This window comes from Parasteatoda tepidariorum, chromosome 11, assembly GCF_982258835.1.
Source record: "Parasteatoda tepidariorum strain Cologne lab strain chromosome 11, Ptep-v5.0, whole genome shotgun sequence".
Lineage (NCBI taxonomy): Eukaryota > Metazoa > Arthropoda > Arachnida > Araneae > Theridiidae > Parasteatoda > Parasteatoda tepidariorum.
In genome coordinates this window covers 65456708-65483109 of record NC_141765.1, presented here as the reverse complement: position 1 = coordinate 65483109, position 26402 = coordinate 65456708, and the positions used below count along the sequence as shown (strand labels likewise).

At 27.5% G+C, this 26402-nt stretch overlaps 1 long non-coding RNA gene across 1 annotated transcript in view; it reads right to left on the bottom strand.

The window, feature by feature from the left end:
• Positions 1–2759: 2759 nt before the first annotated feature.
• The window catches only part of LOC139427062 (uncharacterized), a 124422-nt gene continuing 100779 nt past the window's right edge, over positions 2760–26402 (bottom strand). Inside the window, exons 3-4 of the long non-coding RNA XR_011638220.2 lie at positions 12910–13048; positions 2760–3067 (exon numbers count right to left, since the gene is read on the bottom strand). This is a non-coding gene — a long non-coding RNA (uncharacterized LOC139427062). The remainder of the gene's footprint in view (positions 3068–12909; positions 13049–26402) is intronic.

Genomic DNA, 26402 nt, shown 5'->3' with positions numbered 1-26402 from the left:
TTTCGTAAAATTAACAATAAAATATGGTTTTAGAATAAGTGATAAAGTTTAGAAAATGTGGTAAAATTAGAGCATGGCAGGAAAACCAAAACTACTTATTCGGTTAAATTTACTTTTCAGTTTTGTATTTTTCACTAAATGCTAAGAATTATAATTTTCAAAACCAGAAGTTCCGGTAAACCGTTATCGTATGAACGGAAAAAAATTACCTAATGAGTAGTTTAAATATTGTATATTTTGTTTTATATTCTCAGAATTATGGTTATTTTTACCAGAAATGTTATTACCTTACAGTACTGCAATTTTATCAGGATATTTTTTTTTACGCGTATAATGTACATTGAGAAAAAAAAACACCACGTGGCATAATAAATTTCAAAAAATCTATTTTGAAAAATTAAATGAAAAAAATACCTCTTTACCAAAAAAGAAATATTTTTTTTGGACTGAAAAAAAAAACATTTTCTTTACAGTTTCCATTAGAATTACTAAATTTTATTTAAATTTGAATGAGCTGATTTTGTTTTCATCGAAATTGCTGTGGGAGATTAGAACATTGGATTTAAAATAAAAAGAGGACTGAGTTGATATTGACATCAAAGGTTACAGTTGCAACCGTAAAATTATGACCAGTGTCAAGCATAAGCATATAAAATAACGAGCGAAGATCTATAAGCTGAATAAGGAAATTTAATTGAGTGAAAGTGCTTTTTCGTCATAGTAAGTTATAATACAGTACACACATATTTAGAGAGAACAAAACATTCAATTTCAATAGTCGAAACATATTGTAAAGATAAGCCTCTTGCATTATGGAATTTTTTTTAAAAATCTGGAGCTCTAAAACAGTTTAAAAACTATAAGGACACAATATTAATTTTCAAAATGTTGAATTTATGAAGAAAGTACATATTGCAGTAGTCTGTATTATACATGTCATCTGAATAATTTTGAGTGGTTCTCACAAATAGTCATTATTTCTTTCTCATCAATTTTTATCTAAATCATCATCTTTATCATAAAATCTGTAGCTAAATCAAAGATATTAATGATTAATACTTTTTTGTGCTGATTTTTGAACTATTACACTTTTATAATAAAACAAAGAAATATCCTGTACAAAGTTCTTTTTTTTTGGATCATTTCCATAACTTTAAATATAAGTTTGCAATTAAATATTAATTATTAGAAATTCGCTTCAATATATTCAACAGTCGCTTCATTACATTCGCTTCAGTATATTCAACTGGGAAATAACAGTCGATATGCTTCAAGCTCTCAGAAATAGGCAAACATTTTCAAGACTTTCCAGACTGGAAGGAATTAAAAATAATTTAATAATTATTAAAAAATAAAAATGTCAACATATTGATAATGATATCTGCAGCACTCAAAATAAAAATAGATCAAAACTCAATAGCAGTCTAATTTTTTATAAAAATATTTAAACTTGTAGTTGAACTTAGTTTAACACATTTTAAGAAAAAGTAAAATTTAAAAATCAATATATCCCCTCTGTATGAAAGGTTTTAAGGAATCGTATTATAAATTTTAGCATTATTTTCTCTTAAATTTTATCATCGACATTACGTATTACACATTCGGATGATATTATTTCCTTTTTTTTTAATTTAAAGTAGTAAATCATTTGCTGCCGTGTCCAGAAGAAAATGTTAAGTTTCTCAAACTAATAAGTAATTAATTAATTTTCATTCATAAAAATATTTGCATATACAAATTTGACAGTGCTCCTCTTTTATAAACTCATGTTATCTTTTAATTCTTGAGATTTCCGCTTTTGACATTTTACTTTAAACCCTAATATTTTGCATGCATTTTGGCCTTTCAAACAAAACTTTAAAAGCAAAAATAGTTTGATAATTTTTCATTTGATTTTACGATATATAGAATCAATGCACAAAATACTATTAAAAATTGCAACTTAAATTTGTTATATTTAAAGTTTAATTGATTATTTATCAAAGTACCAACAACTAAGTCAACTAAAGCTAGCTCACGAAGACTTTTTTTTATCCTGATATGATAAATAAAGCTAAAAATGTACTTTTATTATACATTTCCTTAATTTTGCATTAAATACAGAAGCGTGCGTAATACGTGAGCATATATTTGGAACAATGTTTGTACAAACCTATGTTTGGATAAAAAAAAATACAGTTTATAGGAAATATTTTTATATTTCTCCATCTTTTAATTTCAAAGCCAATCTCCCTTTTTTGCGTAGATTATTTCAGGTTTTTGCAGTTTTTGATCATTTTGATCCTGGACTGGTTACTTCTTATCATTAATTCAACAGATACAGGTTAAAAACACCCCAACGAGAATTTTTTTTCCGAAGTTGAAAAATCCAAAAACTTACTCTAGATTATATTAACACGCATGGTACTATATCCAACTATCCATAGAAACTGGCTAAAAAAAAACTTTGTTCTATATATAGAACATTTTGACTTCCAAATTACTTTTTTGATTTATTTTATATACTTATTTTATAATTTTCAAAGAGAAAAAGTTTTATTTGGAACAAATGCAATCTAGTTAAAAAAAAAATTTAATTACAGTTATGTTGACAAAATTTTTAAACAAATATTCAATGTTCACCTAAACATGTATTTTCTTCATCATTTTTAGTACAGAAATTTTAATGAAAATAACAGCTCTTTATTTTAAAGTAATAGATCGAATATAAAAGCTTCTTTATTTCATAGATAAAAGCATAATTTTTCATCATCATTTTATTTCTTTATCCATCATCCTTTATTTTAAAAGCCATTTCATTTATCCTGGTATATTTTATCTATCGCAAATAATCGGAAACTCTCCAATATGTCTCATTATTCCGCCTTTAGAAAATGTTACTCAAAATAGGTAAGTGATGGGACGTCGCATAGAATGATGCTACAGATGACAGTACCTCCTCCCCCAACATCACTGGTATGAGAGTTAATATCTTGGGCTCATCAATTACTGCCGTCATCATCTCGATCGTTTCTCTCGCATAAATACTTCAAAAAGTATCTGTAGGTCACATTCCACACTTATCAAACTAAAAAAAAAAAAAAAAGAGATAAAATTTTTCATTGTTTGATACATTGCTTGTTTGAAACATCAAGTTTGATAAAGTGCAAATACTGCTATAAACAAAATAACAATTGCTTTATTTTTAGAAAATAGTTAAATCTAATTTTTATTTCTATTATGTCGATATTGTTTCTGACTCAAATGAATATCATGTCCATTTTGCAGGGACTTATATATTTTTAGAATAAATTTAAAAGGTTAAGTTAACATTATGGGTCGTAAAATAAAATTTAACTGAGTAATATAAAAAAGCGTCATCAATATCAGTTGGACCACTAGCGAAGAAATATGACCAGTTTACTTGATTCATAAAATTTGAGGTATTTCTCATAATCACCTTTTAAAACTTTTTTGTCTATTTTGATAAACAAAGGGTTTTGAATTTTCTATTCTTTGTTGGTGATTCTAACAAATTTTATTAGATTTTCTGTTTTCCTATAAGCTTACATTTTTGACAATTAATAGGTAACTGTTTCGTCTTCATTTTCGACAAAGATTCTGAAAATATGGGTGAAAGCTGGTGGTTACGATACAGCCTACATTCAACGTTAGAACATATTATTTTTTTAAATTAAAGTAAATTCCGCTATTTTAAAAGAAATTATTCAAATATCATCTCTAGAGCTGCGATGGCTCAGGTGATAGAGCGTTAGCCTTACAATGAGGTGAACCGGGGTTCGATCCCGGCAATGGCTGATCGATACGAATTCCGCATCCGGCTTGCACCGACCCCAGTGCAGACGTGAAATATCCTCAGTGGTAGACGGATCACGGGATAGTGTCCACTTGCCGTCAGGCTAACCGTGGGAGGTTCTCGTGGTCTCCCTCTCCATGTAACGCAAATGCGTGTTAGTTCCATCAAAAAAGTCCTCCCACAGGAAACTCACAAGAGCAGTCGGCTGTTCAACAATGGTTATAAAATCTGAAATAAAATACCTTTTTTCTCAGAGTGCCTAAATGAATCCTATTGTATAAGTATATTCATAAGTACATTCATAATTTTTAATTGTTCCTCTCCATGTAATACAAATGTGGGTTAGTTTCATCAAAAACTTCTCCATGAAAGATAGTTTGCCTCAAGCTTGTTCTAGAAGTTCCTGGTTATAAACTAATAAAGCAGTGTTTGGCTGTTTAATAACGTGATTTCTATGATAGCGCCGTTTAACATTATGAAAACTGTATTTTATTGAGAAATTTACTGACAGAAACAACAAAGACTCTACACTCTCTGGCTTTTATTGTATTTTATTCAAAATAACTTCATTTCTAATGCGTGTTTTTTCTCTGTGACTCAAGAAGTGAGTTAGAAAGATGAAAGAAAAAGTATTCCCAGTCTTTAAATTCTACTCTCTTAATTGTAACACAAAATTCATTCAAGCTATTTGTGAAATGCAGAACTTAAATTGTAAAAAAACACAACTCGAAATAAATCAGAAACAAGTACAATTCATTCAATAGCTGAGTGTAATATTTTTTTTTCATTTATTATAGAACACGCAATTGATTTTTATCAATTTACATTCCCTGAAAAGTTTATGTCTTATACTTTAACGCCTTCGCATTGAGAAATTTGGAATATATGTTTGTTGTTTGGTTTGTTTTATGCTTGTAGTTTAAATATTTATTATGAACTGCTGTCATAGTTACCGGTTGAAATAGTATTCCAATAAACTGGAGAAATCATGTTTCATTCATTTTTTGTCTGAGCTAAATATTTTACGTAGTAGAGAACATAAGTTAAATAACTTTTTTTAAAAGCTTGTTACAAAATCACTTCAATAAGAAGATTCGTACGTAAAAAGAAAAAACACTTTTCTATATCAATTGATGATGTTTTTGTTCAAAAAATGTTTTTCTTCAGATTTATAGAGAGGAGCTGTAAAAATTAGGAAAGAATCATGAATGTAGTAAATTAGCATTGAATATTGATGGGTTGGCCAGATTCAGATTGTGAAATGATTGAACATACAGGTGTTTGTATAACCTTAATATAAAATTTTTAACATGAATAGGTATGCAATAATCAGTTTGTATAAAGGTAAAAACACAAGCATCAATAAAAAAATTTAACATTAAATCGTATTTGACAAACCAGTATCAAATTGTAAAGGGGTTTTCAAACACAAGTATCAGTACAATTTTAGTTTAAAATATTTAATATCTAAGAGATGTTTGACTAACCAAAATCAAATTGTAGAAAGTATACAAACTCAAGAATCAGTTCAACCTTAAGATAACTTATAAATTACATACTTTACAACGAAATAATTCTATTTTACCAAATTTCTCAAAAATATTATGAGAAAATATAGAAAATCGCAGACATAAATTTTAAGATCTTCTTGAGCTATGAAGGTAACAACTTAATATATGTTTTTTTTTAATTATAAATCAAAAATATTCAATGACTATTCCCTTCTTTTTCCGTTGTACTGATCGTATATAACCTTTAACATAGTGAAAAAGTTTTCAGGCCATGGAATATGCACATTGCCTATGATGTTTAATTTTATTCTGTTTTCTTATTTATTCAGATTGTTTCATTTTGTTTATTAATAAGCCTCTTTATCAGATTAAATTTAAATTTTAATATGTTTTCTAACTTTCTTTATTTTATTTATTAATTAAAGGCTTTTTATTAATTTAAATACAATTTAAAAAAAAACTTTTTTACTCCATGTGTGCTTCGTTAAATTGTTTCGTTAAAAATGAGGGATATAATGAAAATTATGAAAAAGACAAAAAGTTAGATAAATGAATAAAATAAATTTTTTGAATGGGGAATTCGTAATTTTTAAAACTAGTGATGAGTTTTGAAGCCCCCAATTATATTCAAATCCAACCTATAATCCATTGCTTATTTAATCATTCGGTTGCTTTTATGAAATTATTTCAAGTAAAACGCAATTGAAGTAGAAATGACATTTGTTAAACAAAATATATTTCTAATAACAATACATTGAACAAATTATGAAAAGAATAAGCATTTATAAAATATTGCTCTAGAATTTCTTATCACGCTTTTCAAATCGAAATAAATTTATAAAATTTTCTATAAAGAAATTTATTTCCCTAATAACCATTTTCAATTTTTTTTATCAGTTCTTTTAAGTTTTCATGTCGAACTAAACTATAATTAGGCTTATTTTGTTCGTTTTCAGCTTATATATATACACCACAAACAAATCATTAACTATACTAAATATAGCAGAAGGACTGCAAATTTAATTGTCTGACATAAAAACGAATTTAAGATTATATAAAACAATGAAAAATCATCGTTTCTCTAATTATATATTTTAAAAGTATTATTTTATAGGTTATAACGTTCACAATGACCTTAATAAACTTTATTTATAAAATCGAGGTTTCGCCGAAAAAAGGTTGATTTTTTAGGTTTCCGCATCCGAAAAAAATGGAAATCACTGGTTTAGGTAATTGAATTTACATACAATTCGTATTTTATTACAATCACATTCATTTAAAAGTAGTACAGGTATGTACACGGTATGTACACGTAGCTGGAAATGCCAGTATGTTTCACAGTATGTACCACTTTAATACGCTTTCTACCTAACACACTATTTTCATATACTATTAAACAGTGATTGTTACATTTAGTTCCAAATCGTTAAGCAATTATGTTTCAAATATTATAACAAAGTTATTACTTAAAAAAAAGGCTTTTAACGAATTATTAAAGATTTAAACACGTGAACATAAAAAGGTAAAAGTTGCCGACATCAATTTTGACTCGTTTCCATGTTTTTAGATCCTGTTTAGATTGTTATTAAACCTGATATATGAGATTTCATGCCAAAAACACAATGCGTGATGGCCTATCTCTTTGACTCCGCCTTCTCTTCACATAAATACTGAAAGTAATAAAATAAACCTTTGACCGTACCTGGTGTTCAAAGTAATTATGCTAATCTAATATATAACTCCACCCCTTAATTTTTCTTCGGTTTGTTTATTGAAATTCCGACGAAATATATTGCTCTATAGTGTGAGTTTGTAGCAGTTTTCTTTAGTTTACGTTTTGTTGTTAAACATTGTCTCTCCTTTTCTTTTAGAAAAGAAAAATTGCAAATTAACTTTGGGCATTGTATAACTTGGTGTGGTTTAAATATCATAGCTGATTTAATTTTGTAGAAATAGAAGATAAAAGATTTTGGATACCATACATAAATTTCCAGCCAATTAAAAATACAATTAAAAGCAAAAAAATTTTTAAAATGATTTCTGTTTAATATCATTCTGAACATATGCATATTCAAAGAAGGTTCTTACGTTTTTCAAAAATTTATGAAGGTAAAAAGGTTTAAAATAGATTACAGCACATTCACATAACAGGGCCTACAGTTACTGTTTTTAGGTCAAACATTTTACGTCAGATGGCATTTCAGACAGTAAACCAATAAATATGAAAGAAATATAATTTAAAATAACATTATTACTTACAAATGTTTTGAACTAATACCAGAAATTGTCGAATGTTTTCCTGTCAAATAAAATTAGTTGCAACAACTGGTTTTTCCTCCTCAAAACTTTAAATTTTTTTCCTATTATAAATATTTTAAAAGCAACAGTCTAATTTAGGAAATCGTGTCTAGGTTTACTAGGTCGAAAAGATCTTTGTACGTTAGGAGTAGCTGGAATTTAAAAAAAATTATAACTGAGAAAAGTTTGAATAACTTCAGAACACTAATACTTGGGTAAATTTAATAACTAGCGAAGATTTATTAAAGTAAATAGCCACTATAAATTAATAAAAATGAATAAAATTTAGCTTCTAATAAGTAGTTAATAACTAATGATTAAATAAAATCAATAAATACGCATTATCAAAATATAATGTATAATTATTCATTAATATTGGAGTAATAATAACTAGTAATAATAAATGAGGCTCAATGATTATCACTCCTGAATTTGAGTTAATTACAAATTATGTGTTAATTAAAAATTACACCTTATTATTTTATAAAAACCTACGGTTAACTTGCTAACCTGTAATCAATCTACAGAAACCTACAATCAATTTATCCTTAAATAAAATTAAAAAACTCCGAATGCCTTAAATAAATTCATTCTATTGAAATGATTTTTATGAACTAATTTTGAATCTCAATGGTTTCAATAATTAGTAGTAGGCATTAATTAAATGAAAATATCGAGAACAAAATCATTTTTCATAGACTATAGCAAGTAATTTTATTATAAGTAATAATAAGTGCTATAAGTTATTTTAAGTATTTTTATAGGTAATAAATAGAAAATGCTGAGAAATAATGAAAGCGTAGATTTTATCAAATTCCTAAGGGAGATAATAAATTAACGGAAGCTGTTAAAATAACAATTTCTCTAAAGAAAGCGATTTGATCACATTCCTTAACTGTTTTAGAAAAAGGATGAAATAAAAAGTTGGATGAAAATAACAAATATGAAATAAAACAAAAGATGAAATAAGCATACGAACTTTTACTTATGTTTTAATTTAAAATAATAGCGTAAAAAGATTTATGTCATTATATTTATTGATGAATTACAATTTTTGAAATCTTAATAACATTATAATGAAATATTAGGGTATAGAATACGGCTGCTAATAATAATCGCTCTTTATTGCTTTTTTAATAATAGGATTAATCAACAGAAATGAGAGCCATATACTGATGGTTTTTTTAATGCTAAGTGCCTTTTCCCGGTACACTTTTGACCGGAAAACTCAACACTGATGTATTCTTTTAAGGCTAAGTGCCTTAAATAACACAAGAACTTAAAAATAAAAGAAAATCAGTACCTTCTAGCACAAAGTATTCGCACAACAAATGAACAGTACATAAAAAATGCGGCTATCTGCAACTGAATTAAACAAACAACTGATATTGTCTAATTGTTTGAGAGGGAAATTACCGTTCCATATGCTTAATGGAAATCTCTAGTTGAAAATGATTACAGTGACCAAACTTCATTGGTAATTATTAGTAATAACCGGTAAATCTGATTAATTCTGATAGATAAGTCACTTTAACTGGCTTGCTTGGTTATTATTACTAATAACTTGCGGATATTTATATAAAGCGATAAATTACATTAGCTATAAAATCTAAGTAGTATTATTTCTTCTTTTTACTAAAACAGTTAAAGGATTTGATTAAGTCACTTACTTTCCTAGAGGAAATCGCAAAACAGTTATTTTAACATCTGTGAATATTATTTTAACATCTGTGTGTGTGTGTAACATCTGTCTTTGTCCCGCAGTGGATCCGAAGTCAAGCATCACTGGCTACGGTCAGTGTGCGGGTGGGTGACCACTTGGATCAGTCTGCGTAGGGACCGAGGGTGTGCGGTATTGGTCCTCGATAAACTGTGCTACCGTGAAGTGCTCGACTTCGCACGCAGGTCGTCGGGCTACCGAAGCGGGGGTGCCATCCCCTACGCAGAGGATGAAAATTGTGATGGCATGTCTTCGGATCATCCTCCGGGATATTTCCCAGACCGTCGCCAATAGCCCATTGCGCAGCTCTAGTGCGACGTAAATTAACAACAACTCTCAAAGGATTTAATCAAATCTCTATTTTTATCATATCCCCGCGACATATACACATATTTGAATTTGAAAAATAAAATCAGCAAAATCTTGACGAAACACATTGAAAACACGGAAACAAAAAATTCAAATTGAAAAGTGAAAAAACAAAGATATGAAAATAAAAAATGCACAAATGCACTCAGGGACACACTATTGCTAAGATTAGGTTTAGTCTTTTAACCTACCTGGGTAACCTTCCTTACCTTCTATTATGATGATAATGGCATTTTTTTTAAATTCATTGTAACAATTTTTCTATAGTAATTTACGCATATTCTTCTTAAAAACCAATCTGTAAAGCGAGTAACTAATTCAAATAATGAATTGTGCTACTATATATATATATATATATATATATATATATATATATATATATATATATATATATATATATATATATATATATATATATATATATATATATATATATATATATATATATATATATATATATATATATATATATATATATATATATATATATATATATGGGTCATTCTCACAAAAACAGTCATTTTCATGTCCCCAGTATATTTTATGTTTGTTTTACAGCTTACGAAAAAAAAAATTCAGGGAAAGTGTCCTTCAGAATGCAAGCTAACAAAAGAATAAAAAAAAATCAATTTTTATTTTTTATTTATTTTAGGTAATTAAAATATACCAATATATCATTCCCTCACTTGTCCCCACTGCTGATTTAAAAAAAGAAAAAAATTGTTACTGAAATAAAAAAAAAAAATTTTACAAATTCGTGTATTTTATTTCAGAATACTAAAATATAGAATTCAGAAAATCAATTTTAAATTTGATTTCTGATAAAAAATATTAACACAGCCCTATTTTAAACTTTGTCCCTAGTGTTTCGCGTCATTCCCTCACAACAATGTTCTTTTCACCTGCAATCTTCTTAGAATAAAAATATTTTAATAAAAACTTCAGAAGTTAACAACTGGCATCATAGAACAAAATTGCAGTATGTTTCCATCTTCAACTTAAAGAAGCCTTGCTGTGGAATAAATTTGAATGAATCAAACCAGGTAAAATTTTTTACATTTGTCATTCCCTCATGTTATTTTTTAGAGTAAAATAAAATACAACTTCATCGAGAAAGTGGATAATTATATGTTGCTTTCTTGTATGAATATAATTGTATGTGATTGACTTCAGAAATTAATTAGGCCTAACTGTTATTTTTAAATTTTACTGAATTCGTCATTCCCTCACTAGTGTATAAAGTGAGGGAATGACGCTGAAGTGAGGGAATGATTCAAGATGAGTATATTATTAAATTTTTTTTTTGTTCAATCATGCCGGCCAATTTTATTTCCCAAACCTGTAAAAACTATTAATATATAAGAGTAAATTATAATAAATATTAGATATACTTAGTATGTTATCATTTTCAAACTTTAGGTAGATGTAACTTAGATAAAAACATGTACTAAAATAAAATATCATTCCCTCATTATTAGCGTCATTCCCTCACTTTTTAAATAGTGAAAATAATTAATTTACTTATTAATTAATTTGAAAAATAAATTAAAAAATTAATAAATTAATTTATTAAATTAATTAATTTATTTATTAAATTAATTAATTAATTATTAATTATTATAAATTAATTAATTATAAATTAATTATTTAAAAAATTAACTTATTTAAATATTAAGTATATTTTATAGGATATATACTTTCTTTATAATGCCATTACATATTTCTAATAATATAAAATGTTTCAGAGCTTTTTATTCACTTTACTTTTTCGGGATTTTATGAACTGAAAAATGACAGTTTTCGTGAGAATGACCCATATATATATATATATATATATATATATATATATATATATATATATATATATATATATATATATATATATATATATATATATATATATATATATATATATATATATATATATATATATATATATATATATATATATATATATATATATATATATATATATATATATATATATATATATTATATATATACTTATATATATATATATATATATATATATATATATATATATATATATATATATATATATATATATATATATATATATATATATATATATATATATATATATATATATATATATATATATATATATATAGGTCTGGATCAAGTTATCTTTTGAAATATACTTACTCAATACTCTCAAAAAGATCTTCCCTTAAGTATTAATATAAAAACAACTTTTGAAACTAGAGATTACTTTTCAATTGTACAAGTCTTTGAATAAAGAAAGCAATGCTATAGAATGCGGAAAGATAAAGTTTTTTGTACATTATAAATTTATGTAAAATAAGTTTTTATGGTTTCTTTCTCTTTTGAGACCCCCGAATGAAAATATATTTTAAAATCTTTTTCTGAAAGACGATCTTTCATATTTTGATTTCTTTGTACCTTGACTCCAAACGCCATCATGTTTCCTTTTCTTCTTCGTTTCATCATGCTTTATTTACTTTTTTTAAGTAAATATCTTTTTTGGAGAATGATGAAAAATAATTTGAATAACAGTTCATGAATTTCAAGGAGTAAATAAAAAAATGCAAATCTTATATAATGCAATTTACATGATCGCTCAAATAAATCGTAGAAAATATTTTGATTTCAGTATTTGTGTGGTAGTCAGCTTTTGCAATAAGATAGCTTTTAAACATGTCTAAGTTACTGATTTCATTTCGAGAACTTTGCAAATACTCTGAATATTTAAGAAGAAAAAAAACAATCATTCAATCTCAAGCACTCCGGCATTGTGAAAAAATTAAACTTTTTTTATTATTTTTTTTTAATTTAACAGTCTTATAAAGAATTAACAGTCAAAAGTTCTTAAATCTTGGCTAATAGTAAGTTTATGTAGTACACTTCGTTTCCGTTTTTATAATTTTTTCAGCAGCTTTTGATTTAAAATAAATTTTGAGTTTCGACAAACTAACTATAGTATGTCTTCTGATACGGAATTGTTTGCACTCTTTTCACTTTTATTACAAATGAGTTATTCTCTTAAAAACAGTCATTTTATATTCATGAAATCATGAATAAATTACTCTAATTGTATTTTATATTATTTTCTTCGCAATTTCTAATATTATTGTGGCTTCTAATTCTATTAAGACAAAAAAAATTTAAGTAATGATTTAATACTTTAAAGACTTATATTTTTAATAGTTAAAACTTAAGAAATATTCCCTCACCTCTCAATTTAGTTTCATTCCCTTATTTACTACAGTAGTGAAGGAATCTTCTTCTTCTTTGTCAGCGCAGCAGCCCCTTGCTGGCCTTGAATGCCTCAACAGCTGACAAACACAAGCGCCTCCTATCCATGGCAACTTTCTTCATGGAGGAATGATAGAAGGAATGACATATTTATTTAAATTTGAAAATAGTAGTTAGGCAGGATTCAGTTTTAAAATCATTCATATACAGATATATATTCATGCACGAGGACAACTTATAACAATTCACTTTTTAGGCAATATTTTACTTTACTTTATTTAAAAAACTTAGAGAGTAATGTTATTTTTAGGGAATAATTGAAAATGTTATTTAATAATATTATTCTGAGGTAATTCTGGAAGATTAATATAGTGTTGTGATGGAATGATACCACACACTAATGGCAAACTAAAAAAATAATACTGTGGCAATATTTTTTTATCAGATATTAAATTATTTTCTGAATACAATATTTATTGTTCTAAAAAGAAAAGTATAAATCTTTAAATTTGTTCCTTATTTCCTCCTAAAATTAAGAAAAAGGTTATCTAAGAACCTTTTTTCCAATTTTAATTCCGCAGTGGATTGGTAATATATAGGTATATTTTAGTCACTTAATATAAACAGAGACATTAAATAAAGATCTTTATTTTATTATTTTTCTAAAACACATTATAAAATTTACTTTCCACATTAAATATGTAGAAATGAAATATGTATACTTCATACAACGACCATAAAGTACACCGTTCACTTAAAAGTGAATATTTTTGGGAAAATGAATCCTTTAAAAATTGTGATGTAACATCGATCCGAATTTGGTGTCATAAAACGCAAAATTTTTTTTTTATTATTTCAAATTAAAGTCGTATCGAGCATTTATGCACACTTTAAAGGGTTTAATTAAGTCTAAACACCAATAATTGATAAGTTTACACCAACAGGTAGGAGGAATGTCGTATTTGAATGTTTCGTAAATTTTGTAAAATAAAGGCAAAGTGAGATTTTATTTGCGTTAAAATTATTATAATCGATGACAGAAGACTCCAGCTCCACATATTTAATGTGCTTACTTAATCATCAACATTATTTCTAAAGATATGAACTTTTTTTAAATTTCGAACTATTAAGAGGAGATCGAAGCCTAAATAGGCTTAGTTTTCGACCCCAATACTTACAAGAGAGCAAATATCAAGATCATAGTCGATTATTTGGTAAGTACTTTTAAATTTCTTGTCGGATTGAATTGGCAAACTGATCATAACATATTTAATAGCAAGGAAATTTCAATCATCTTTACTGATTGAGAAAAAATATTGATTGTGGTCGGTTATTTGCCAAACAATTTCAATATTCTTGCTGGATTGATTTGGCAAACTGATCATGTAAGCTATTATAAAATTAATTCACGTTTTTAGTATAACAAATATATTAATGTGTTTCCAAGAAGATTTACAGAAATCTGACTATTGTATAAAATTATTTAACGCTATTTAACTTTTAATCACGCTGGTTCTGTTAGGCCTAGCACGAATACATATTAATATTACTTCTCTGCTGTGTGTATGCTCGACGATTAACTAATTTTATTTTAAGAAATATTTTGTATACGCATCTTAGGTTAATGATTCTTACTTCATGGTATAAAAATAATTTTATTGACTCTTATGTGTATTAAATGTTACAGTAATTATAAATTTTAGTGTTGAGGAATATGTGAATGGTGGCGACTACTTTACACCCAGAAGTGTAAAAGAACTCTTAGTTCTTAACAACAGCAGGAACTACACTTGGTTTTAAGGAAGTAAAATCTCAGTGGAACATCACTTTGATGTAAATTAGTTGCCACCATTTTTGGTGTTCAGATATGCTATAATATTTTATTTTGTAACACAAAGCCTGTTACTTACTTGGAATTTTTTACTTTATAATTGATGAGTCAAGAAGTTTTATTTATTTTTAATATAATTTTCCACTATTTTTAGAAAGCTTTTTTGCGATTGTAAAACGAAGTTTTTATGAAAAAGCATCGCTCAAACAATTATTCTTTTTATCGTAATAATTCTGATGAATAATAGTTTAATGAGAATAGTTATACTGAATATTATGGGATGTTTTTTGAATAATAACTGACAGCCTTTTAAACTGAGCCATGTAGCACGGTTCACTTAAAATAATACGTTTATTAGCAAATACTATATATAAGATAATACTATATATGAGATATAAATATATATATATATATATATATATATATATATATATATATATATATATATATATATATATATATATATATATATATATATATATATATATATATATATATATATATATATATATATATATATATATATATATATATATATATATATATATATATATATATATATATATATTATATATATATATATATATATATATGTTTTACTTAAATATTTTGAGTATTTTCTTATACAATGATACAATAAATAACGGAATGCACCATAATCATGAAAAAGAAATTTTTCTTTCGAATACGTTACATTAAATTTGCAAAACTTTTTGATTATGTTACTGTAATAAATTAAATAATGCCCGGAAGTTAATCATTACTTATAGACATTTATAGTTTGCACCTTTTATAGTAAATTTAATTATTCGCTAGTTCACATTGTATTTAACATCACTATTATGTGTTACCTTAAAGTTTGAATGAATAGAAGAATCATCAATGAAAAAATTGTATTTACCGATACATATTTGAGATGTATGAATCTTTTTCATTCGAAACATTTTTTAACTAATAAAATCTGTATTTAAAAAAAAATCAGAAGTTAAAATTTATGAATTAGGACTATTTGAATACATATATTTGAAACATGTGTTTTAAATTAAAATGAAAAACTCGCAACAAAAAGTCTTTCGCTTTTCAAATTTAATAAAATTTACGACAAATACCGCAACAACATAAAAAGAATGACAATAAAAGTAAAAAAAAAAGTTAACTTTCGAAAAGATTGTCAAATGTAGATGTGGATGAAGATTTTATTTAAATATTTTATTATTATAATTTTTCGAAATGCTTTCTGTTAAAGGAAATTTTATTTGACGTGAACAGAAAAGTGAGTATCCAGACGAAGAATGAAATTTTAAACGCGAAAAAGCTTTTCGTTTTCCGATGTCTTTTAAAAAATCAAGTAAAAAGGAGAACCTCAATAATAAAATGCTTCCCTTCTCCTTCCCACTTGTTTCCTTTGTATTTTTCTTGCATAAACTTAAATTTCAACTTCAGCGAACTTGTTTGCGTTTTATTTCATTTCATTTTTCCCCTTCAGTATCACGCATCAAGCCATTTTTCTTTCTCCCAAATTCTCCACATGTCAAGCTTTAAGTCCCCAGAACATAACATATTTAAAGGAAGATCGAGAAAAGAGAAGAAGAAGAAGAAAAAAGAGAACCATATCAAAAGAAGGGTGGAAAAAGATGAAAAAAGAGAAAATCTTTCGTTCTAAGAAGACCAACTCTCAGTTAAACGGAAGTGAGCTCCGAATTCGAAATTGGTTGCTTACACCCCCTTTATACATCATTCATATTTCTTGACGACTAGCGGTAAGGTAAAGAAAAGAAAGACAGCGCGTGGGTGGATGTGTGTAAGAGAAATCCAATAAGGTTTGGGACATTTTGGAAAGGGATGGTATCAATCTGCGATGGGCTTGAAGGATGAGGGTATTCCGAAATTGGATCTCTGTCTTAGAAGGCTTGCGATTTGTGGCTTCTGACGGACAGTTTCTGAACGTCAATCTGCATATAGAATATTTGTCTCTCTTCACTACTGCATGGCAACGACGCCAATGAAATATGGAAAGAGAAGCCTCATTTCCATAGAGTTTGAAATTTTTTCAAACTGATTCAGGCCCATTTTGGAAGGCAATCCGTCTTACTTAGAGCTGTCCTCTCCTGAGATCAACTGATTTCAAGTTTTGAAAATATGCACTGCTGTAGAAGCAAGCAGGAAAAAAAATTGACGCGTAAGCTTACTGTGTCTTACTGAAATATGTCTTTAGTAAAAAAGTAGCTCTGGTAAAGTGACAGGAAAATTTACACATCAGAATGGGGTTTCTTATTGTGAAACAAATTGTCGAGAAATTTTAATTTTTTTCACCAATCGCGTCCATGCAGATAAAAAGCGTGGAGAGGAATGACTTGGTTCGCTAGCAATGATAGTTCCAGGTTATAATCTTTGCCTACAGCAAACAACTGTAGTAATCCCCCCCCCCGCCATTTCAACAGTAGTAGTTTTTTCCCCATTCCATTAGCAGTAATTTTTTCCCATTCCAACAGTAGTAATTTTTTCCCCATTAGAACAATAGTAATTTTTTCCCATTCCAGCAATAGTTGTTTATTCCCACTCTAACAGTAGTAATTTTCCCCCATTCCAACGATAGTAATTTTTTCCCATTCCAAAAGTAGAATTTTTCCCCATTCTAACAATAGTAATTTTTCCCCATTCCAACAATAGTTGTTTTTCCCACTCTAACAGTAGTAATTTTTTACCAATCCAACAAAAGTAGTTTTTTCTCATTCCAACAGTAGTATTTTCCCCCATTCCAACAGTAGTAATTTTCCCCCATTCTAACAATAGTCATTTTTTCCCATTCCAACAATAGTTGTTTTTCCCACTCTAACAGTAGTAATTTTTTACCAATCCAACAAAAGTAGTTTTTTCTCATCCCAACAGTAGTATTTCTTTTAATGTCCTCCAACCGTAACAGATTTGAAACATTTGGAAATTGGAATTAACACACAGCATATTAATTGGATTAAATTATTTTATAATATTAATAATTAGCACATAATGCAATTCCCCCCCCCCCTATTTCAACAGTAGTAATTTTTTCCCCATTAGAGCAATAGTAATTTTTCCCATTCCAAAAATGGTCGTTTATTCCCACTCCAACAGTAGTAATCTTTTCCCCATTCCAACAATGGTAATTTTTTCCCATTCCAACAGTAGTAATTTTTTCCCCTTTAGAAAATAGTAATTTTTTCCCATTCCAACAATAGTCGTTTATTCTCACTCGAACAGTAGTAAATTTTTTCCTAATCCAACAATAGTAATTTTTTCTCATTCCAACAGTAGTATTTTCCCCCATTTCAACAGTACTAATTTTTTTTCCATTCCAACAGTGGTAACTTTTTTTAATGTCTCCTCCAAACGTTACAGATTTGAAGCATTTGGAAATTATTTTATATTAGTGACAGCATATTAATTGCATTAAAATATTTTACAGTATTAATAATTAGCACATACTGTAAACTGAAATGCTAAAAACTTTAATTTTAAAGATTTCTCAGGTTGTTGCGACAGACTGTTTAAAAAATGGCTTCTTTAATTTGAAAAACAGTAATTTCCAAATTCGTCACCAGGCTGGGAAAATGCGAATGAAATTTTAGAATTATATAAAGTCTGAAGGGAAATAAATAAATTACTTATCAATTTCTTCCAATTTAGTGCAGTGTCTTCTGCTGAGCTCGATAGTGATTGGATAGTTTGAAGGCTGTGGTCAAAAGGAAAAAAGTTAAACGACATAGAGTCATTTTGCAAATTTTATAATACAGTAAAATCTGTCTAAGTTGACCACTGTGGTTTAGAGGACAACTTATAGGGAGGGGGGCTGAGTCTGAGACATTTTTTCAATAATTTCTTATATTATGTTATTTTTATATATCATTTATGAACAGTACACTTAAAAAAAAAGAAAAAATAAACGAATCACCCTGAATAACTTTTGATCTAACGATCGGATCTTCACGTACTAGAACTCAATCATCATGGTTTGAGGGGGTAACCTCAGATATTATTATTAGTTAGCGGATTCGATATTTTCAGTAGCCAAATCAGTCATAAAAGCGTACTTTTTCTGAATAAATGCATATTTTTGACCCTCAAAGTTTAGGGGGTAGTCTCAATTCGAGAAATATTGTCCCAATAGTTCGGCTGGTCAGAAGAGTGATCCAAAATTTGAACCCCTTAATGAGAATCTTACCGTTTGCTTATTTTACCATGTATGGGAAAATTTTTAAGTGAATGAAAAAAGTATTGCAAAACTTTAGAAAATTTATTTAAAAAAAAAGAAATCTAGGCAGAAAATTAATTTTTAATAAATATGAAAATATTTAGTATTTTTTACTATTTTACTTCATAATAGCTGAAAAATTTCTGAATTGGCAAGTATAAAAATGTTTGCATCATCTTGCAAAATATTATATAAAGCAAAATACAAAATTTAAAGGTAATCGGTCGAATAGTTTCTGAGAAATTGAATTTTAAATACACAGCTGCTTCAAAAATCGATTTCTCAGGAACTATTGAACCGATTTTGTTAAATTTCTGTATTTTGCCTTAGAAAATTACATCCCTTAAAATAATGTTAGAATTTTTATATCCTACAATTTGAAATTTTTCGACTAATAAAAAAATAATGAATAATAATCAAAAACTATTTCTTGCATGGAATTATCTCTGGATAAGAGCATTTTTTAATTGTGTGCTAAAAATTTTCCCGTTTCCGAAAACATTTCGGGATGATATTGAAATTTTTTTGTCGAAATAACGAAGTTTTTTTTTTGTTTGTTAAAATAACAGCTTTAGAAACAGGTATCCATTATTAAATAATGTAATAATTTTCATTAATAAATTGTATTTGAAATGAACGGTTTTATAGTGGCACACCAGCTGCCAGTTTTTTTTCTTCTTAAATTTAGCATATTGTTTTTCTACAGTGTACCCCTTATACTTTTAGTCAAAAATTCAAATCCTTCAAAAAATAAGCTTATTCAAAGTACGTTTTAATGTCTTATTTCGTAACTTAAAGTATCGTCTGCACTAACTAATTAGCATATTTTCAGTCACCTCTTCAAAACGCCATGATTGAGTCTTAATACACTGTAAATAAGATAAAAATTCTTTAACATTAACGAAAAGAAACTGTCAGCTGGTGTGCCAGTTTAAAAACATTTATTCAATAGAAATTATTGTTATTTAAAAAACGTCACCTGTTTTTTAAGCAGAAAATTACTGTTATTTTAACAAACAAATTTCATTTTTTAACAAGCAAACTCTGTCTTAACAACATTATAAAATAACTTTGTCAGCATTATTGTCGGCGCGAGCCGCGAAGAAATTTGTATGATCTGTCAAAGGTTGAGATTCGAACCTGGGTTCCTACGCTATATAATCTGAGTCACTGTAGCTTTAGCGTTTCATTGTGAAGAAAAATCTTTAGTTTAAATGTCTTTAAAAATTTTAGCATTTATTTCTTCACATCTATGGATATGTTTTAAAAATTTGATGCTTACTTTGTAAACTCAATTAGTTTTCAAATAAATTTCTCATTAAAAAACACAACAAAAAATTTACTAAGTATCCTCCTTTATTTGTATATATATGCTCATTACGTAGCATTGCTTGAACTAAAAATTGCGTCATAAAAATTTTGAGTTCATATTTTTTGACAAATACGGGCATTTTTGAAAGAATTGACTTTCATTTTTCAATCTTAATTTAGCATTTTATGAGTTCCTCAAGGCAAAAATTTTATAAAAACTTCGCAAATTGTCCTCCTTTTCGTCAATTATACACATTGTTTGGAGTTAACAAATCTTTCTTAAAACATTTGATTACTTATCTCTTGGCACATATGGGTATTTTTGAAAAGAATTGACACTCACTTTGAAATCAGGAACACGTTTCAAATGATTTCCTCATTGCAAAAAAATTATAAATATTTGCAATTTTACCTTCATTATGTTATTATATTAATGCTCTTAACCTAGAATGATTTGGACTAAACATATGATTCATAAAAATTTTTGGTATTTATTTTTTCAAATATAATAGTATTTTGGAGAAATTTGACGCTTACTTTGAAATCTGAAACAAGTTTCAGATAAAATCCTCATAGCAAAAAATTTTAAAAAATTTTCAAAATGTCCTTTATTTATATAAGTATGCTCATAATTTCATTCATAAGTATGCATAAATTTTTAAGAAGCATTTCTTTAGTCCAAACTATGCCACGTGAAGTGCATATATATAATTAAAAAGGTGCAGAAGATTTCGTAAAAATTTTTTTATCATTTTTTGCGTTGAGGAATTCTTTTAAAACTTTTTTCAGATTAAAAGGTGAGCGTCAGCTTTTTTATAAATACCCATTTATGTAAAAAATATACATACCCAAAAGTTTTAAGAAGCAACTTTCTGTTAGAGCAATTCTACGCTAAGTGTATGTGTATAATTAATATAATGGAGGACATTATGCTATTTTTTTGTAACTTTTACCAATGAGAAATTCATTTGAAACTTGTTTCAGATTACAAGGTAAAAGTCAAATTTCTCAAAAATACCCATATATCTGAAGAAATAAACACTAAAAAAAATTGAAGAAGCAATTGTTTAGTCTAAACCGTGCTACGTAAAGAGCATATATATGGTTAACATAATGGAGAACGCTTTGTGAATTTTTTGCAATTTTTTTGCAATAAGGAATTCATTTGACACTTGTTTCAGATTTAAAAGTTAGCGTTAAAATTTTCAAATATATACGTAGTTGGGAAGAAATAAATCCCCAAAAGGTTTAGAAGCATATATTTATTCCAAACCATGCATGTAAAGAGCCATGCTACATCATCCTTACTAAGAGCTTATCAGTGAGGTTGAACTCTCATCCATACTGAAGAAGTGGGGAGTAGCGCTCAACTTCTAGACGAGAGGTCATCAACTCTAAAAGTGGGGAGAAGCGCTCATTTTTTCCCTACCAACGTCTTTAAAATCTTAAACGTTTTGCTATTTAAAACTATATTTAAGTGTAATAACGTTAGAAACTGTAGTACTCCCCTTCACAAAAATGTCTGGTTACTTAACTTAAGAAAACATTACATCTAAAGGCTTTTAATAATCAGGTAGAGTATCAATTTGGCAACAAAGTCGAATCGCAAATGTTTTTATATGATGCTCAAAACCATAAAATAATTGCTGAAAAGTAAAAGCAAGTATAGAAAATAATTTTAAAAAAATGTAAAGTTATTTTACTGAAAGCAAAATTGTATGGAATTTGGAATTGGCTGTTTTCCTCCGTTTATGATTAAAGTGAAAAACAGAGAAAACCGTTTTGTGAACAAAACAGCTTTTAACTATCAAAAATGCAAGAAAAGTCCTTAAAAATTCGAGAATGCTTTACAGTGTACGTGAAAATCCAATTATTGGATCAAAGGTTATGCAGAGTCGTTCATTTTTTCCGTTTTCTACAGAATTTAGATAAATCTATTTACATTTGTTAACCTTATTTTAAAAATTTTTCCTCCATCATTTTATGCATTTTATGTAAGAAATTAGATTAATTATAAAGATGAAAGGCAATTTTCTATAAAAATCTAATATTAAACTTAATAATTTTTTTAAACTAATATTTGTGTACTTTTGTATTTGTGTATTTTTGCATTTGTGTATTTTTGTATTTGTGTATTTGCAAATTTGTGTATTTTTTAAGAGATGCATGCCAAATATTAACTATTATTAATATTTCAAAGTATGAATACACGAAATCTTCGATTCGAAAACTTAACATTTTATTCATTCTAATAATGTAACAATTTTTTTGTTACATACTTTTTATTTGACAATGAAAAAGTTTTTTACAAAAAAATTCCATTTAAAAATAAATTACAAATAACTTTTCGTGCATGGATTACTCACAATGAGGTTTGGGTTAACTTCTAATAATATTTCTCCAACTCAGTTAAATTATGCTGTATAACATATTAGCCCAGGAAGAATTCTTTTTCGGAGAACTTTCGAAGGGTTTTGAATAGCATTCAATAACACTATACGGTAGTTCAATACTGTCAATATTCATACAGTAGTTACTTTTCAATAAGCTTCTTTCATAAGTTCTGATCAAAATTAGTTGGTCAAAAATAAGATGGAATGCCTTTAAATGCTTAGAATTTATTCATGCTATTTATGTACTCGTATAAAATAGTTTAACGTGCAGGATTCAGATGTGCTAATTGTTGTTGTTGTCATCAGCCATTAAAGCAGAGGGGGAGCGGTGGATCTTGTTTTTCCAGTAGCGCCATCTATGGCCAAGAATAGACTTCTTCCCCTTCCATACGTCAAACCCGTTTATATGGCGGACAAATTCATACATCCATTCATTCATTCACAGATCGTAATTTTGACCTAAACTCCAATTCAGTAACCTCAGAGGTATTGATTTGTAATGGGAACGTGGAGGGCTTTGTGACCCAACAGATTTAACGCGCTCCAGTCACGCTTCGTCCGGCTCCTTTTCTCACACACGTGAGTCCAGCTTCCTTCCAACCAGGATATCCCGGCTGATGTGCTAATTAAGCAAATCATATACCACAATAAATTAATTACTACCATTAATAATACTATTAATTCATACTATTATTCATACTATTAATTCATAATAAATTTACTATTAATTCATTTACGGAATTGGATGCAAAAATGTACTAACAATTTATAAATGTTACAATTTATGAACGTAACAAACATATTTTTTTTTTCAGTGAATTCGAACTTTTGACCATGAAAATAGGAAAGCTAGCTAGCCGGTACAAGGAAAATATGGTTCCCAGTTTAGGTAGGACAACTGTCAAATGCTTGATACATTTTTTACATATTATGCAATTTCTCGAGGTCCCTTTAAAAAAGAAATGTGCACTGCTATGAAATATGTTTATTGAAAAAATTTAACATAGAAAAATAATTTTTAAAAGCCATTATTATTTATAATTTTATTTAATAAGGTTCGGGAGATTTTGAATTGTAAGATACACAATTTTTTTCGCCTCTTTAAACTATTTAATTTTAAATGAAAAAAATTTAAAGGAAATGAGCCGAATAATTCTGGAGAAAGGAATATGAAAAGATACGACTTTCTTTTTTTTTAATATTATTGATTTCCAGAAACTATACGATCAAGTTCAAACACCCATTCCAGGTAAATTTCACTGTGAGAAATGCTCGTTTCATCTGACTGGAAAACTTATACGATAGCATACATAAATAGTAAAACAAAAGTTTAAAACGATTGCTAAATAAAAGAAGTAAAAAAAGAATTACGAATTTTAAAAAAAAAGATGAAGAAAGAAATCGAAGTGATTCGAAGACTTTACTCAGAAAAAAATAAATTGAAAACAAATTTGAATACAACTGAAAGTTCAAAAAATTCTTTGTTAGACATTTCCATTGAAGAAACTTATAAGACAGGTTATGGTCGATAGCAAAATTTATTAGTTTCTAGAAACATCAGTTAAAAAATACCTCTTCTTCTCGCTTCTAATTTTTTTTTCTTACTGGTATATCGTGTTATTGACTTTTCACCATTTCTGATTAATTCTCATTTTTGGAGTGTTCTTTATTAAAAAATCAAAATTTGCTGCGTGCAAAGGCCTATTCATAATAAATTACAAAATCTATACCATTCGGTTCATATGAGTGGGGAAATTTTATGATTACTTACATAAATAGTGAACAAAATTATAAAAGAAATCTCTAAAGAAGAAAATATTAAAAAAAAAATGACAAAAATTGTAACGTTGCCAAAAAAGAAACTTTTGCTCCGAAACGAAAAAAAAGAAAGCCGATAAAACAATTATAACCAAAATACAACGGAATGTTTGAATCATTTTATTATTACTGACTCAGATCTAAAACAGAATTTATGAGTTTCTAAAACTTCTGTTAGGAAAAAAAAAAACTCGCTTTCTCGTCTCTTAATTCTTTTTTTATCCTTCCTGGTATACCGTTGTATTGACTTTGCGCCATTTCTGACTCCTTTTCATTTTCTGTGTGTATTATAGCAAATAATCAGAGCACTTTGTCTCTTTCTTAAGTAAACAGAAGCCGTTGAACTGAAACAAATTGACACGGACTTTACATCGAAGAAATCTATCGATTCTATCCACAAATGAGAGAAATCGACGTTTACATAGAATTTGAATCTTTATAGAAAAGCCCAGAGTACTACTCCTCTCAACAAATAACATTCTCTGCTAAGAAATTTTTCGGACGTCATTACCCATTCTGTTTTATCACGTTTCGCTTTCTCTTTTTAATTGGAATTTGCAAATTTGAAAGCTGCGAGAACTCCCCCGCTAAAAGTGAAATAAAAGATAAAATTTTCGCTAACTACGATTCCTCATATGCGCGTGCATTTTGTTTGTCGTCAGTCAAAGTTTTAGTCTTTAAAGAAGAAAATTCCATTTACCGGAATTTGCTTCATTTTCAAATTTTCACCGACCGAACCAGTCAACCAAATTCTAATATTGACGTGAAAGTTCCGTTTTCTCATTTTATAGAATAGAATATTCATCATGCAGTAAGTAAGTTTATCAAATTTTACTTTTCTAAGCAAGAGAAATTGGAAAAAGGATTTCTTTATTCATTTACAGCGAAGTCATTCTCATAAAGTTTGGCGCTTTGTTCGGGAGAAAAATTTTAAAGAAAAAGATGTAATATTTGAAAAGTCTCTCCGCCAAATTTCAATTTCCTCGACATTATTAAGAAAATGATAGAGCTTTGTTTTATTCCTTTCCGGATATCCAGATTTTAATCAAGAACTACAAAATAATTCTGAAATTATACATATCTACTATAATGAAAGAAGAGAAAATTGCCTGCGCTTATCTTGAATTGGTCACGGTTACCGTTTAAGTGAGAACTTATCAGTTTACATTTCTTTATTTACGTACTACTATTTGTTGTAAATTTTAATATACTTGAAAAATACATTTGAGTAGTAAGTCAAAAATACTTTAAAGTCAAAACAAAATGGCATATACTTGAAACAATTATAATTTTTTCTAGAAAGTTTAGTGATCATTGAAAGAAAGTGAATATTCCTAAGAAAACAAATATATATTAATGGGAAAAACTCAATATATCCTTACTGCATTTTTGCGTTTGAAATTAGTGCCAGGTTGATTAAATATAAGGCCTTTGGAATTCATATTAGTCGTTTTTTTATTCTTCAGTCAAAATTTAAAATTGTTGCAACATGATTGGGATCAATATTGTTTGATTTTCGAGCTCGCGTCTAACAGATTAATGATGGGTGATGTTGAAAGTTAAGGAAGATTACCAAGCAAATCAAGTCGAATTTTCAATATAGCTAGCTTTTTTGGTTATGAAATAATACATGTAAGACATTTTGTCTACTATGATGGCGGAGACACAAATTATTGAAAATTTAAGTTTGCGTAAAACACTTTTTCACAAATCGCAGAAATTTTGTTAAATACACGATTAATAATACTGTTTAATTTCAAACAATTTCTCGTTAGAGTTCCACTTAAAAATAAATTAATTGTCACTAATAACTAATTTGTTATTAAAAAATTATTTATTAAATGCAGAATTATACATGAAATGCTGGTTTCATAATTCGAAATTTTTAAT